Below are 14116 nucleotides of genomic sequence, written 5' to 3' on the forward strand. Positions count from 1 at the left end.
AAAGCTGGTAAAGGGATTTCAAGACGCATCGAGTCGGTTGCATCTCTAAAAGAGGTACAAATATATATACCTATTGAATTATATATGCAACGATTCTGTTGCATCACAAAAAGTCATGATTTAATTTATATGAATTTTTAGGTTCCCGGTCGAAAGTTGAAAAAAGCTGGTAACGATATTCCTCCAACGACGTCCGGGACAAAATCTCAAATTATCATGCGTCTTGAGAAAATGGTGAATGAGTCCGATATTATGCACGGGGCCATTCGTAGTATAGATTTTGATGAAGGTGTTTTCGGAGCTGCTCATTTCGAAATAATTGCAAAGGAGGACATGCAACAACTTTTTGAACACGACGAATTGGGCATCGCTGTCATTCATACATACATATGGTACTCCGATCAATCTATAATTTACTTAGTTGAACAATTTATTTACACATTTCAATGAGTAGTCTAATGTTTATTATGTTTCTATTTAAGGTATATGTATGTAACATTGCTGCGGGGAACTGAATTGTGTAACCGTTTCAATTTTATTGCTGCTTCCCGTATCAACGCAACGTTAATAACGAAAAATCCAACATCCATAAAGAATGATCTAGTCGATAGATTCATGGCGGCCGGCGATAATACTACACCCAGTTTGTATTTTTTACCGTTTAATTCTGGCAACGGGTTAGATTTTCTTTCTAATAATTTCATTCTAATCTATGTATATCTTTTACGTAGAAAATTTTCATTCATCTAAATTTTTGTTTTATTTTACAGTGGTCACTGGGTGTTGGTTGCTATGGATCTTTCGAGACTAATAGTGTATTATCTCGATTCGTTATCGGGTGATTGGAGTAAATATCCGAGTATGAAGAAGACGGTTGACGCGTAAGTGAAATTCCCCTAAATATTCGTGTGTATTTGTATATTTAATTATGTCTGTCAGATTGATCTCAATATACGTTTTTATTTTGTTAGGGCAATAATAAAATTTAGATCGAAAAAGAATTATCGCAATAGGAAGGACATTACCTGGATCAGAGTTCAGGTATATATTAAGTATCTTATTTTTGCTTATAATAGTGTTTGTTTTTTTGCTTATAATAGTGTTTGTAAGAAATTAACTATATATATATTGTTTGTTTTTCTGTGTAGTGTCCTCAGCAAAATAATTCGGTCGATTGCGGATTTTTTGTATTGAGATTTATGAGAGATATCATTGCGTTGAATCGTATAGACATCCCAAAAATGGTATGGAATAATAACTTAGGGTTTATTTTAATATTATCGGATATTTCATCTAATTTGTTACTAAATCATGAATATGTTTTATTCTCTTAATTGTAGTACTTTGAGGAATACAAATCTTACTCAAGAGCTCATTTGGATGAAATGAAGGATGAATTGTGTCAATTCATTGTTGATCAAAGAATCATATAGCTAGGTTGTATATTGTTGTACATATATGTATGGAATGTTGTTGTTGTATGCTGTTGTTGTATATATGTTGTATATTGTTGTTGTACTTTTACTAAATCATGAATATGTTGTTGTATATTGTTGATCAAAGAATCATATATTATGTTGTATATATGGAGGATTAATGTTGTATATAAATGGATTCATGTTGTATATATCAATGGATTAATGGTGTATAACATTGGATTAAAGGATGAAATCAATATGAATTTTACACTTTTGCAGCATGCGAACAGGTTACCAATTAAATATCCACTGTTTTTCAAACAATTTTTTTTAAAATAACTAACACTTTAGAGGGCGCTTTCTGTAGGAAGCGCCCTCTAAACATTTTACATTGACAACTTTAGAGGGCGCTTTGTCCAGAAAGCGCCCTCTAAACACTTTACATTGACAACTTTAGAGGGCGCTTAACACTTTAGAGGGCGCTTTCTGTAGGAAGCGCCCTCTAAACATTTTACATTGACAACTTTAGAGGGCGCTTTGTCCAGAAAGCGCTCTCTAAACACTTTACATTGACAACTTTAGAGGGCGCTTTTTCCAGAAAGCGCCCTCTAAACACTTTACATTGACAACTTTAGAGGGCGCTTTTTCCAGAAAGCGCCCTCTAAGGTGTCCCTTTATGGACCACTCCAGAGGGCGCTTTTTTCTGAAAGCGCACTATAATGTGGCCCTTAAAGGGCCACTTTAGACAGCGCTTTCTCCAGGAAAACAAAGCGCTGTCTTTACCTATGCCAGCGCCACTTTAGAGGGCGCTTAAAAGCGCTGTTATAGGCCAAAATAAGCGCCCTCTTTTCCCTTATTTGGCGTAGTGTTAGGATCATTGTAGTAAGCCAAAAATTTTGATCCATAGATTTCCCATAAATTGCAATTTATGCAATTACCCCTATTTTGCAATATAAATAAACAATGTTATATGATGGGATTCAGTGATGCAAAATATATAAATTTATCAAACACATAAGTTATGAAAACAATGCGCATTACTTCAAATCTTTTAGCACAACAAAAACAACAACTTTCTTCCCCGGAGTGTTGGATTGGATATGGTTTATCTCACTAACAGCACCAATAATATCTACATTAAAGTAAGGTTCATTATTGAATGTGTTTGCAAATATATAAGTTATATAAGTTATAATAGAATTTAAATTACCTTCCAGTCTATCGGTTTTGCATTTGTCTTGAAGTATCTCACCAAAATCTTTAAAGAAATATCCTTTAGGTGGAATATTTTGAAGTTCGATTGCCTTCATTGTGGTACCACCAAGAAACACAATTTTTTTTGAATGATCACATACCTTCCACTGAAAATCATTGTTATAGACACTGCCATTGTTTATAATGCAGGTCATATTCTCCTTAATGACCTCTTTCCATTTCAGTAAATGGTCATGACGAATAAGGACCTGAATCCGATCACCCTAACAAAATAAAAATAATCTTCTTTTTATATGTTATACAAAAAAGCATTTTGTTGTAATTACTAACTATCATACAAAAATCTATACTTAAAAAAAGAAAAGCAATTTACCAAGGAATCCATAACAATCATCTCCAAATGTTCAATACCCTTATTATTCACAACACTCCAAACATCCATTATTCGAACAGCAAGACGCCAAGTTTCTTTTGAGTCATTGATGTCTTTCACAGAATCAACATTTCTACTCATTTTCACTGAAAAAAATTCAAAAATTAATGTAACTGCAAATTTAGATGACTATAAAATTACAAACCTAATAACCTGGAAAAAAAAAAGAGTATATAAATTTGATAGAGGTGTGTGACAAAATGCTGAAAAGGATCCAACCTTTGATGTTACACATATATAACATCGAATTCATTAGCAACATTCTTGAAGAAGAAGGCGTGAAGACTGTTGTGTTCCCAAGGAAATTTTCGGCGTGCAAGTAATAGGAAAAGGCGTTTTTTTATGTTGTCGAGGCAAATTTATTAAATTGTAAAATGGTAGAGTTAGTTAAAATGGTATAATATTGTCCGTGGTTTTGGAATAGTGGTTTTGGAATATTTTGAGTTATTAAGTGGGTAAATGGGATTAATAATGATGATAATAAATATTAATAAATAACAATATTAATAATAATAATAATAATATCAATTTATTCAATTAAATAAAACTCTAATTTTCATCAAACCGTTTCGTATTACTTCTCCCTCTTTTCATATTCTCGGTTTGACATCTCTGAAAGACCACTTAAAAAATCAGTATATTTATTATTAAAAAAATTCATTTTATCATTTAAAGAAAATCAAGTAACGATAATATTTGGCAAAAAAACTACAATAATAATTAATTTGATTTCAGAATATTGATTTCATTTTGGAATGATAAGATTGCAACAATAATAAAATAACGGTAATATTTATTATTAAAAAAAATTCATTTTGTCATTTAAAGAAAATCAAGCAACGATAATATTTGGCAAAAAAACTACAATAATAACTAATTTGATTTCAGGATATTGATTTCATTTTGGAATGATAAGATTGCAACAACAATAAAATAACGGTAATATTTTTTAGTAGTATAAATAGGTAATTTATTTTATCACATTTTTCACTCACATCTAGTCTAAATTTGACCAATTTATTTTATTTAATTTTAATTTTTTTGTGTACACATTTCATTTGAAAATGAACTTCAATCAACATAACACATGCTCTAATTTTATGCAAAATGATGGAAGTCCTCTTTGTATCCCAAATTAACAAAACACCCCATATTTTGGAAATCCACCTCTTATTCTAAATCCACACCATAATTCAAGATTTCAGAATTCTCTTTTTATCCCAAATCCATAAAATAATTCACCCATTGGAAATTACTCATATCATACATCACCTTATCCAATGAAAAACTCTCTTTTAATGTATTTTGATATATTTGAATCAATTTTTTTAATTATATTTTATATAATATATAGTTGAATCAATTTTTATGTTGTCGAGGCAAATTTATTAAATTGTAAAATGGTAGAGTTAGTTAGAATATTAAATAGAGTTTAGTACGAAATTTCTTATAGGAACATGAAATTAGCTGTATTATGGATTGTAATTAGGGTAATTAAGTAATTATGGTGATAATTAACTTTTATATATTAAAAGTAGATTATTTCATTTTAGTTACATCAGTTAAAATATATACCATATTTATTTAACTAATGAAATGTATTGTTTATTTATATTTTACTATAATTTAGTATGATAAAGATATTTTTAATAAATTTTGTTATTCTGTGCGAAAGCAAAAGTAATGTAAAAAATGTAATCGAACCTAAAATATATGAATGTGATTTTGTGTGAAAAGGAAAATATACCCACCACACTAATTATACAGATAGTTTTGAGAATCAAATATTATGCACCAGATGGATCGTCCCAACAGCCGTAAGAAAAAGGGTTAAATATAAGTGTGGTTCTTATAAAATTGGTGTCTAAAGTTTTTCTTTAAACTTTTTGCAAATTTTTTCGTCTTTAAAATTGGTCTCTCGGGTCGGTTTTCACTAACTAAGTCCTATGTGGCATGCTTAGTTTTTTCTCTGTGTCACACTCAATTTTAACCCTGAATTGCTGATTCAATACATTCATCATAGTTATTGCATCTCTACATAGCATATCATGTATTCCGTACCGCATAGTGCCTAGAATATCAGTCAAAATAATTTTTTTGGATCTACAGGAAAACCGGTTGAATTAATCGACGGATGTGCGTCAAATCAGTGGACGAAATTTTTTAAAATCAAGCTTCCAGACATCAGCTTTATTAATCTATGTTTCGCGTAGTTTAATCTAGTATGCTTGATTTATTTTTCAGCTAATTTTTCGGTCACTTTTTTATCAGCTCGAGCCTGTTTAATTGGTCGAAATTTATTTCAAAATTAAAAGAAACTGTATTTTTTCAATAAGTTTATTTCGCGTCGATCATTTTGGTGCATTCATTTTAATTTTTCGAGTATTTTTGCGCTCAATTTTTATTCATTTTGAATCTTTTTATTTTTATTTTTGTCAATATATTCAAAATAAATAAATAGAATTTTCTATTTTGGTTTTGATTTAATTTTGAGTAATTAGAAAAATTTAATTTAATTTAATTTAATTTATTTCTAACTATTTTTACACTAAATAACACCACATGGACTTTTGTGAAATTTTAAAAAACCCTACAATGTTACTATAAAATCATTCATTAACTAATGGATGAAGCGACCTAAAATCTACACCAACCAATGCTGATGGCACTATTCATTGAAATGCCTATCTCTCAATTTCAAAACACCACAAAAAACATCTCAGTCAATGTTCCCTCAAAACACCCTCCATCGAAAACACATCTCACCAAACCCTGATAAATTCTTCTCCTTCCTCACTAATAGTCACCCAACCTTAATTTGTAATTTTCCTTACATTTTGTTTCATATTTTCCATATTAATCATGAGTTTAATACACACATACTTTCAATTTTTGTTTTTTGTTTTTTCATATATTTATATATTTACTACTTTATTTGTAATCGTTATATTATATATGTACCATTGCCTTGTGTTTAGAATATTTACTGTCAATTTATATACACTTCCAACTTTTGGTTTTGTTTTATATATACATATGCCATCTAGTTTTTCGGTTTTGTGTTAATTTTGCATATTTTTATTTAATTTTTATCTTTATTTCGATACTGTAGCATTGCATATAACGCGTGTGTATGGTGTTTGGATTTTTTTTTTATTTTTTTTATTTTGAGTTGATGTAAAAAAATTATAACACTGCTATAATAATATTTTGGTTGTTGCTGCTTTTTATTGCGTTGCAATTTTAGAGTTAAAATCCAATTTAACTTCCGAAAATCGCTTGAACGCGTAGATTTTTGTTTGGCTTCTTATAGAGTGGTTCTTACGTTAATACACTTTAAGTTAGCTTAGAGCTAAATTCAGTTTGTTCTCGGTTTTGATTGACATTCAGTCTTGTGGCTTACTCTTAGGCCTTCTTACAATGAGCTCTGTTCTTTTTGCGTGCTCACATTTACTTGTCTGCATTTCAATTATCCTCAAATCACTTCAAACCATTTCATAAGAGAATCTGAAGAAAAAGATTATTCTGGATGAAATATCCAGTAGTAATCTCGAATATTAGGCTCAAGTTATAAAAGCTTGCAAGCGAGAAGTATTCGTCTTCTCTTTAAAACACTCCAATATTCAAATCTTTTTTCTCAATAAAATCTGAAGAAAAAGATTACCCTGGATGGAATATTCAGTCGTAATCCCGAATATTAGGCCCAAGTTGTAAGAGCTTGCAAGCCATAAATATTCGTCTTCTCTTCAAAATACTCCAATATTCAAATCTTTTTTTCTCAATTAAATCTGAAGAAAAAGATTACCCTGGATGGAACATCTGGTTGTAATTCCGAATATTAGGCCCAAGTTGTAAGAGCTTGTAAGCCTTAAGTATTCGTCTTCCCTCTAAAACACTTGTAAATATTCAAACCATTTTCATAATTAAAATTGGAAGAAAAAGATTACCTGGGTGAAAGGTCCAGATGTAGTCCCGAGTATTATACCCAAGTTGTAAGAGCTTGCAAGTCATAAATATTCGTCTTTCAAACCCCAAAAATACATTCAACCAATCAAACTTTTTATTCGCCCTCGTGCGATTGATCAGGAAAACCTTTTCATAAACGAAAGACATCTTGTATTAAGATTATGTAAAGCAATGCTTCGGCCATAATTGTTGAGTTGAGATAAGTGACGTTTTTCCGAATGTTGATTTGTAAATCCATTCGATGTGTGGTATACGTCCGCTCCTCATCTGTTTTGGGTAAAACAATGTTTTAGGCGATTAATACAATATAGCTTTCACTAAAATCAACCAACAAACAAATATTTTTCTACCCAGAACTACGTAAGCCTTGAGTTCTCTATTGAGATACGTAGGAGCAGGATCGCGAAATCTTGTCATGCACATTAATAAAAAACTTAGGTTTAGTCCCCTTCGTTGCAAAAATCCAAAAACATATTCTCTTTTCTTTTGATCCTATTATTCTTTCCCTCATAATAACTTGAGAAGCCTAACATTTAAAGCTAACACTAACGCACACAACTAACTTAATGGTTCCCGTTGAGTATAATAGACGTGAGGGGTGCTAATACCTTCCCCTTGCGTAATTGACTCCCGAACCCTGATTTGGCTACGACGACCATAATCATTGTTGTTCTTCTTGAGTTTTATCGATATTTCCCCATTCCTTTTTAAGAATAAATGAAGTTAAGTGGCGACTTTGTTTAGTCCATCATGCGAGCGTGCGATTGTGCTTCGCTAAGTCGTGTTCTCATTTTTTCGAGGTGCGACAGATGGCGACTCTACTGGGGAAAAGACACGTTTCCCTAAGTGAGTCAAGCCTAGTTAGGTTGTTTGTATGCTATTTTTTGTTTACTTGTGTGGCTTTTCTTTATTACTTTTGCTATCTTTATTGTCATATTGATATAAATCTGTTGTATTGGTTCCATTATGCTTTAGTACTTGGATACTCTGATTGCAAACCTTGTGGGAAAGACTTTTTACCCGAGTCTCGAGTAAAAACATAAGATAGGACGAGGTTGAGTAGTGCGGGTCCGCAAGATGAATTTCCCGTTGGGTCAGTGCGAGAACCTTACTTAAGAGTATATACTTGGGAGGATGTTGTTGCCCGACAAGTAAGTTGCCATAAGCTTCGATATTTTCATTAGGATCCATGACTCTGAGGACCATTTGTAGAACCATAATCATCTGGCCAATTAGGAAAGATGATTGCGTAGTGTGGGTTTGCGAGATGAATTTCTAGTTGGGTCGATGCGAGAACCTCACTTAGAGTAGATTCTTTGGATGAAGTTGATGCCCGGCAAGTAAGTTGCCACAGGAAGCAAACAGTCTAATGGATCCATGACTCTAGGAACTTGTTTTGAAACCCTAGATCATACCCGCTGAGAACCTATTCTTGGAAAACAATCAGATTCATTAGTACCTCATACTTTTGAACCTGTGTATTGAAAAAAAAATATACATGGCTTGCATTGCATTCATTCACACTCCATTGCATTTGTATCTCATCAGAATGCATGTCATTTTCCAGACAAAATACAAAAAAAACTCATCCATCCTTTGTCTATGATCAGTAAAGTGATTCCCGACACACGTTTAGAACAAAGAACCATGTATCAGGAGATGATGGACGAGTTAAGGAAAAGTCAACAAGAATTGAAAGAGGAACTCAATCTTTTGAAAAGCCAGATGGGATGGGCCTTGAAAACCCTGCAAGCCATATTGAGAAAAGAGGATCATCCCATACCTATTGCTGAAATGGGAGGAGTTACTGCTCCACATCCATCCGGTGTTACCCCAAGTTAAGGGAAATTCTATACGGCAACTCCTCACCTACCAGCATATGGACCTCCTTTAGGATGTCATCATCAACATCCTCTGGCTATTCCTCCTCAAAATCAGTGAAGTCATGTTCGGAGCAAAAATCAGAATCAGAACAAGGGAAACAAAGATCACAATGACCCGATTCTGGTGCTATATAGCAAGCTCTACCCGCAGCTGATTCAGAATGCTTTGGTGACCCCTCAAGCTCTCACACATATATCACCATACCTATCATGGTACAATCTAAATGCAACATGTGAATTCCATAAAGGAGCATTGGGACATGACCTGGATTCTTGCTTAGCGCTGAAAGCCTTGGTACGAGATCTGATTAACAAAAAGAGCTTAGTCTTTGAAGAAGATCACCCGAAGGTCAAGTACGGATACCATACTGGAACAATGGGGCGCTCCGTCGAGGAATGCAAGAGTTTCAAGCTACAAAGATTAATTGACATAAGGTCACCAACACTCAAGGAAGAAGGCTCAAGTACATATATCTTGATTTTTGTGCCAGGTAATGAGAAACGCAAAGGACCCCTGAAACCCCTTAAGATTTTGTACCACAAGGAAAAGGTCAGGGATGTGGCTAACGAGATATCATCGTTTCCCGATAAAAGCATTGAGATATCGCTTCAGATTTCCAATGTCACGACCCATGCCAACTGAAGCAAAGGAGAAGTGAGTAGTGGGTCCAAGAGGGTTGCGTCCAATGATGAGATTGAAGGAAAAGAATTTGAAGATCGTCGTGCCAATGTCAAAAATCTTATTGATCCCAACCATCGAGTGGCTGAAAATGAGCAGTTAGCAATGCCCAAAGTGCCATACTAGCAACCACTACCTTTTGGTCTTCATTACCAACAATCTTGGTTTTCTCCTCATCCAAATCAATGATCCCAAGGCCCAAGATATCAAAATCAGCATCAAAATTAGCCTAGACCTCAAAATAACTTGGAAATAAGAAATGCTCCTTGTCATTTAATCCTCGTGACATATAGCCAACTTCTACAACCTCTAATTAAAAACTCGTTGGTGGTTCCAAAGTCTCTCAAGTCGGTTCCGCAACCTTACCCACCTAGGTATGACCCAAATATGCAATGTGGATATTATACTGAATCATAAGGGCATTCAAATAAAGACCACAACACTTTCAAATCCAAAGTACAACAGTTGATTGAAAATATGTACATAGCCTTTCAAGAAGGAAGCTTGGTGGTGAACGTTAACCTATCACCCAAATAAGTACGAAGATCTCAAGGGGTGTCCCCCGAAGTTAATGGATCAAGTTTGAAGAAGTCGATTCCCTAAAGTTGGCAATCATTTGGTTATTTCAACATTTCTTTTGTAATTTCCTTGCATGTTAATTGTTAATTGCTTTTAAGCATTACTGTTTTATTTGAATTGGTAAGATTAATGAAATGTTTATGCATCTTTTGAATTAATCCATTCGTATTCACTCGTTTTTCATTTATGTTAAAAACAAAAATACTTCTCTCATTCACTTTTGTTTATCAAACTGTTGTGTTAACAAAGATTGGAAGGAGGATGGTGAAAATGAAACACCTGAAATTATTGTGGTATGCTTTTGAAAAAAACCTTGTCAATGATGTAAGGCATTATTTCAAAGCCCCAAACACTGAAGAGATAAGGAGTTAATCCCTAGTCAACCACTTTGAGCCTAGAAGTTGGTGTTTCTTTTGGATCTAAAACCTTTAATCTTAAACTGGGGCAGGGTAGTTATGTTCAGATAGTTTGACCGTGCATTCGATCTTTCAAAAGATTCCATCCATCTGTACACCCTCTAATTAGGTTCAACCACATGTTATCCTTCACGCACATGTTGAAGTGTCGAAGAGGTTGTGAAAAACAAATATTATAGTGGTTTTTCCTCAATAACCAATAACATGGCAGTCATAAAAAAATTCATCAAAAATAAAAATCCCACTAGGTCAAATACCAAAAAAGATGACTTAGGCAAAAACCAGGGCATCCCGATGGACCAAAGGCTTCAAAGAAGTGGTCCAGGAAAAAATAAGGGATATAAAAAAAATCAATCAAAAGAGGTCACTAAATCCTCAACAAAAACAAAATAACGTGACTGTCATTTCAAGAAAATCTCATCTTGAATCCTCATTTTCACCTTCACACCTTCGAAGTCGAATGCATGTATCGAATTAACTAAATGTAGGAATTGGAGATCATCAAGAAGAATGGGTGGGTTTAAATTAAATTTTGAGCCTTATATCCTTTTGTTTCAAAAAAATCGTGAACCAGACCATGTTACAACCCTTAAAATACCTAATTGAGGCATGGTTTATTCTGAAAGCATACTACAACAAGGTTGTGTTAATCTGACTCCAAACGATCTTTGTTAATCATTTGATCGCACCATCTTGCACACTGTGAGTGACTAGATCATCATTATGTTCTTATCAGTGATCCATTCACTATATTTCACCCATTCATATCAATAAATTTTGATTTCAATTTTTTTTGCATAAGTATTGCATTAAAATTACCATTTTTTAAATGAACAATCTTATTTGCAAGTCAACATTTAGCATCAAAAAAATTCCAACAATATACAGTTGAAGAACTTGATAAAGTGAAAGAAGTCCAGTCAGGGGCAAATCACTTTGAGTATCGGTCAATCCGAGCCAATCACCTTAAGGGTCATCTAGCCAAGAGTAATTTGCTTCAAGACTCATACTGGGGCAAGCTGTCATACCCCAATTTTGTCTGGGTAAAAAAAAATCCAACCAACATTTACTACCCAATGCTATAAGACATGTATCTTATCTTAAGACATAAGCCTCATCTTGAGGTTTCTCAGCCCCTTGGTGACAACAAGTCTTCAAAGACATTTTTCATCTGTTAAGATCTTTAAAAAAATATCTGCTGCATTGGTTTTTACTGAAGCATGGGATGGTATGTGCATTTTTTGGATAACAAAGCCCATTGTGGTTTTACCCGTGAGATCTCTTTGTTTCAAAGGTCCATTTGCATAAGCGTGTCCATAATTTAAAATGTGTTTGAATCTTTTTACATTACTAGTCCAAAATCTATTTTCTTATTAGTAAGTATTAAGAGCCATGTTATTATTTTTATGTTCACTTATTATTAGTCCATTTACACATCCCAGATATTTATGCCAAATTCTAAGTCCTTCATAGGTCCCTAAATTAAATTTGCATTTTTTGAGGCATGTATGTGTTGGTTTTAAATCAAAGCACCATATTTAGACTCATGTGTTGAAGTTGAAATTATGTTGTTTTAAATCAAGTCACCATATTTGGGTTCTTTGTGCCAAAGTTGAAAGTATGTTGTTTTTTTAGAGTTGAAATTGCAATGACATGTTTCATTTTAAACTTTTGGTCACAGTTGTATTTTGTTAAATAATAACATGCTAAAGGCAACCTTTAGTTGGATGCTCATGGTGGTCCAAATAGGTTTCCAATTGAAATAGTAGGACAAAGTTTAAGACGCTTTAATTGATTAGCATAAATAAAATATTGAGATAAGGTTTGAATGTTTAAAAGGTAATTACATAAGTAAGTTCTAATCCAATAGGTTACAAACAGTCCAAAATACACATTTGTCCTAAAAGCCTAAGTAATTACATCTTAATGTTCAAAATTGAATAGAAAGTTGCTGCAAATCCAACTGGTGGAAACGAAATTCTCAAGAACCAGTGCCCAAAAAAATCAAAACCAGTTGACGAGACCGTCCTATAGGTTGAACCACCCTTTGGAATTGGAACGCCTCAAAACCCAATTTCCTAAAGCTTTACGCAGCCAACCTTCCCTTCAATCAGGTCACTTCACTTTGTAACCTGCAGAGAAAAAACGACTTGAATGAAAAAGTCCTTTCCATAAGCGCTTAAAGAACTAAAGAGTAACTAATAAGTTAATCAGTTCAACACTTTGCCCAGAAGACCAACTTGAATACCCGAAAAGTATTTCAAAAACGGTTCAAAACAATAACAAATCTACAAAATCAAATCCCATGAAATCTGGGATGGGATGAAAACTGAAAAAGAGTCTTTTAAGACTTAAAATTCATCATGAAAAGCTTATCATATATAAGTTAACCGCAAGGGGAGAGATTCAACAGAACGACGAAGATTTTTTCCAACCCAAAACTAAACAGAGAAAACATTTTTGAAATCCAAGAAAGGAGGAAGAAATCAAAATAATTTTTGTTAAAGAACACCAAACACATAACGTTCGAAAGACCAGCGAATCATAAAAAGAAAATTAAAATAAATTTTGCAATCCACACCATCATCAAAAAACGAAAACAGAAGGAAAAGAAGAAGGACGTTGAAAAAGAGAGGCCATCTACCTGGTTTCGCTGTGATCGCAGCCATCGGATTAACCCCAAGGTAGTATTTCCTTTTCTTTCATTTTTCTTCCTTTCCCGTCGCCATTGTTGTACGCCAGTCCACGTTTTTGTTTGCTTGAAACCCTTGCCGCCGTTGGTTCGGTTGTAGTATTAGGGCTTCGGTTGAAACCTCAGATCTGGACGAGTGGAGCCTTTTGTTGGAGAATCTGAGCCCAGATTCGAACTCAGACGGTTTGTTTTTGGTAAGATAGGGTTTCGTGTGGTTGGACCACCGTAGGGTTGGGGCGGCGCCGTCGTAGACGGCCGCCCGCCGCTCTCTTCTCCGACGAACTGGTCAGAGAGAGAGACGCTCTGTTGCAGAGTGTTTTTAGGGATTGAGGAGTGGAGAGAGAGATTTTTTTTTGAAAAGTGAATTTAGTTCGTGAAGAGAGAGTTTTAAGTTGGGATTACTAGCTGAAGGTGGTGGTGACAAGTGTCTCCACCGTGGACACTTGTCACCAGTCAGACGGGCCACTCAATAAGGAATGATGTGCTTTGATCCCCATCCGTCTACCCCACTCCAGTGTTGTTTCACCATGAGATGTGTGGACCAAGTCAAGTCCTCTGATCTGACGGTCCGGGTTAGTCCCTTTGGTCAACACCGTTGACTGTTTGGAAAGGGAGTCTTCAGATTTCGTGGGCCACCATCTTTGGGCCTTTGGACTGAAACTCTTTCTCCTCTTTGCACTCTCCTGTATGCTACGGTGCGCCTATCTTGGGCCCATTTTCTTTCCAAGCCCATTTTCTCTTATTTATTTTAATTTGTTCCCTTATTTTCCTTTATTTATATACATATATAAAATATATACATTATTTTTTTTTATGTTTATCCAACAAAGAATCA

The sequence above is a fragment of the Lathyrus oleraceus genome, chromosome 2 (genome assembly GCF_024323335.1).
Source record: "Lathyrus oleraceus cultivar Zhongwan6 chromosome 2, CAAS_Psat_ZW6_1.0, whole genome shotgun sequence".
Taxonomy (NCBI): Eukaryota; Viridiplantae; Streptophyta; class Magnoliopsida; order Fabales; family Fabaceae; genus Lathyrus; species Lathyrus oleraceus.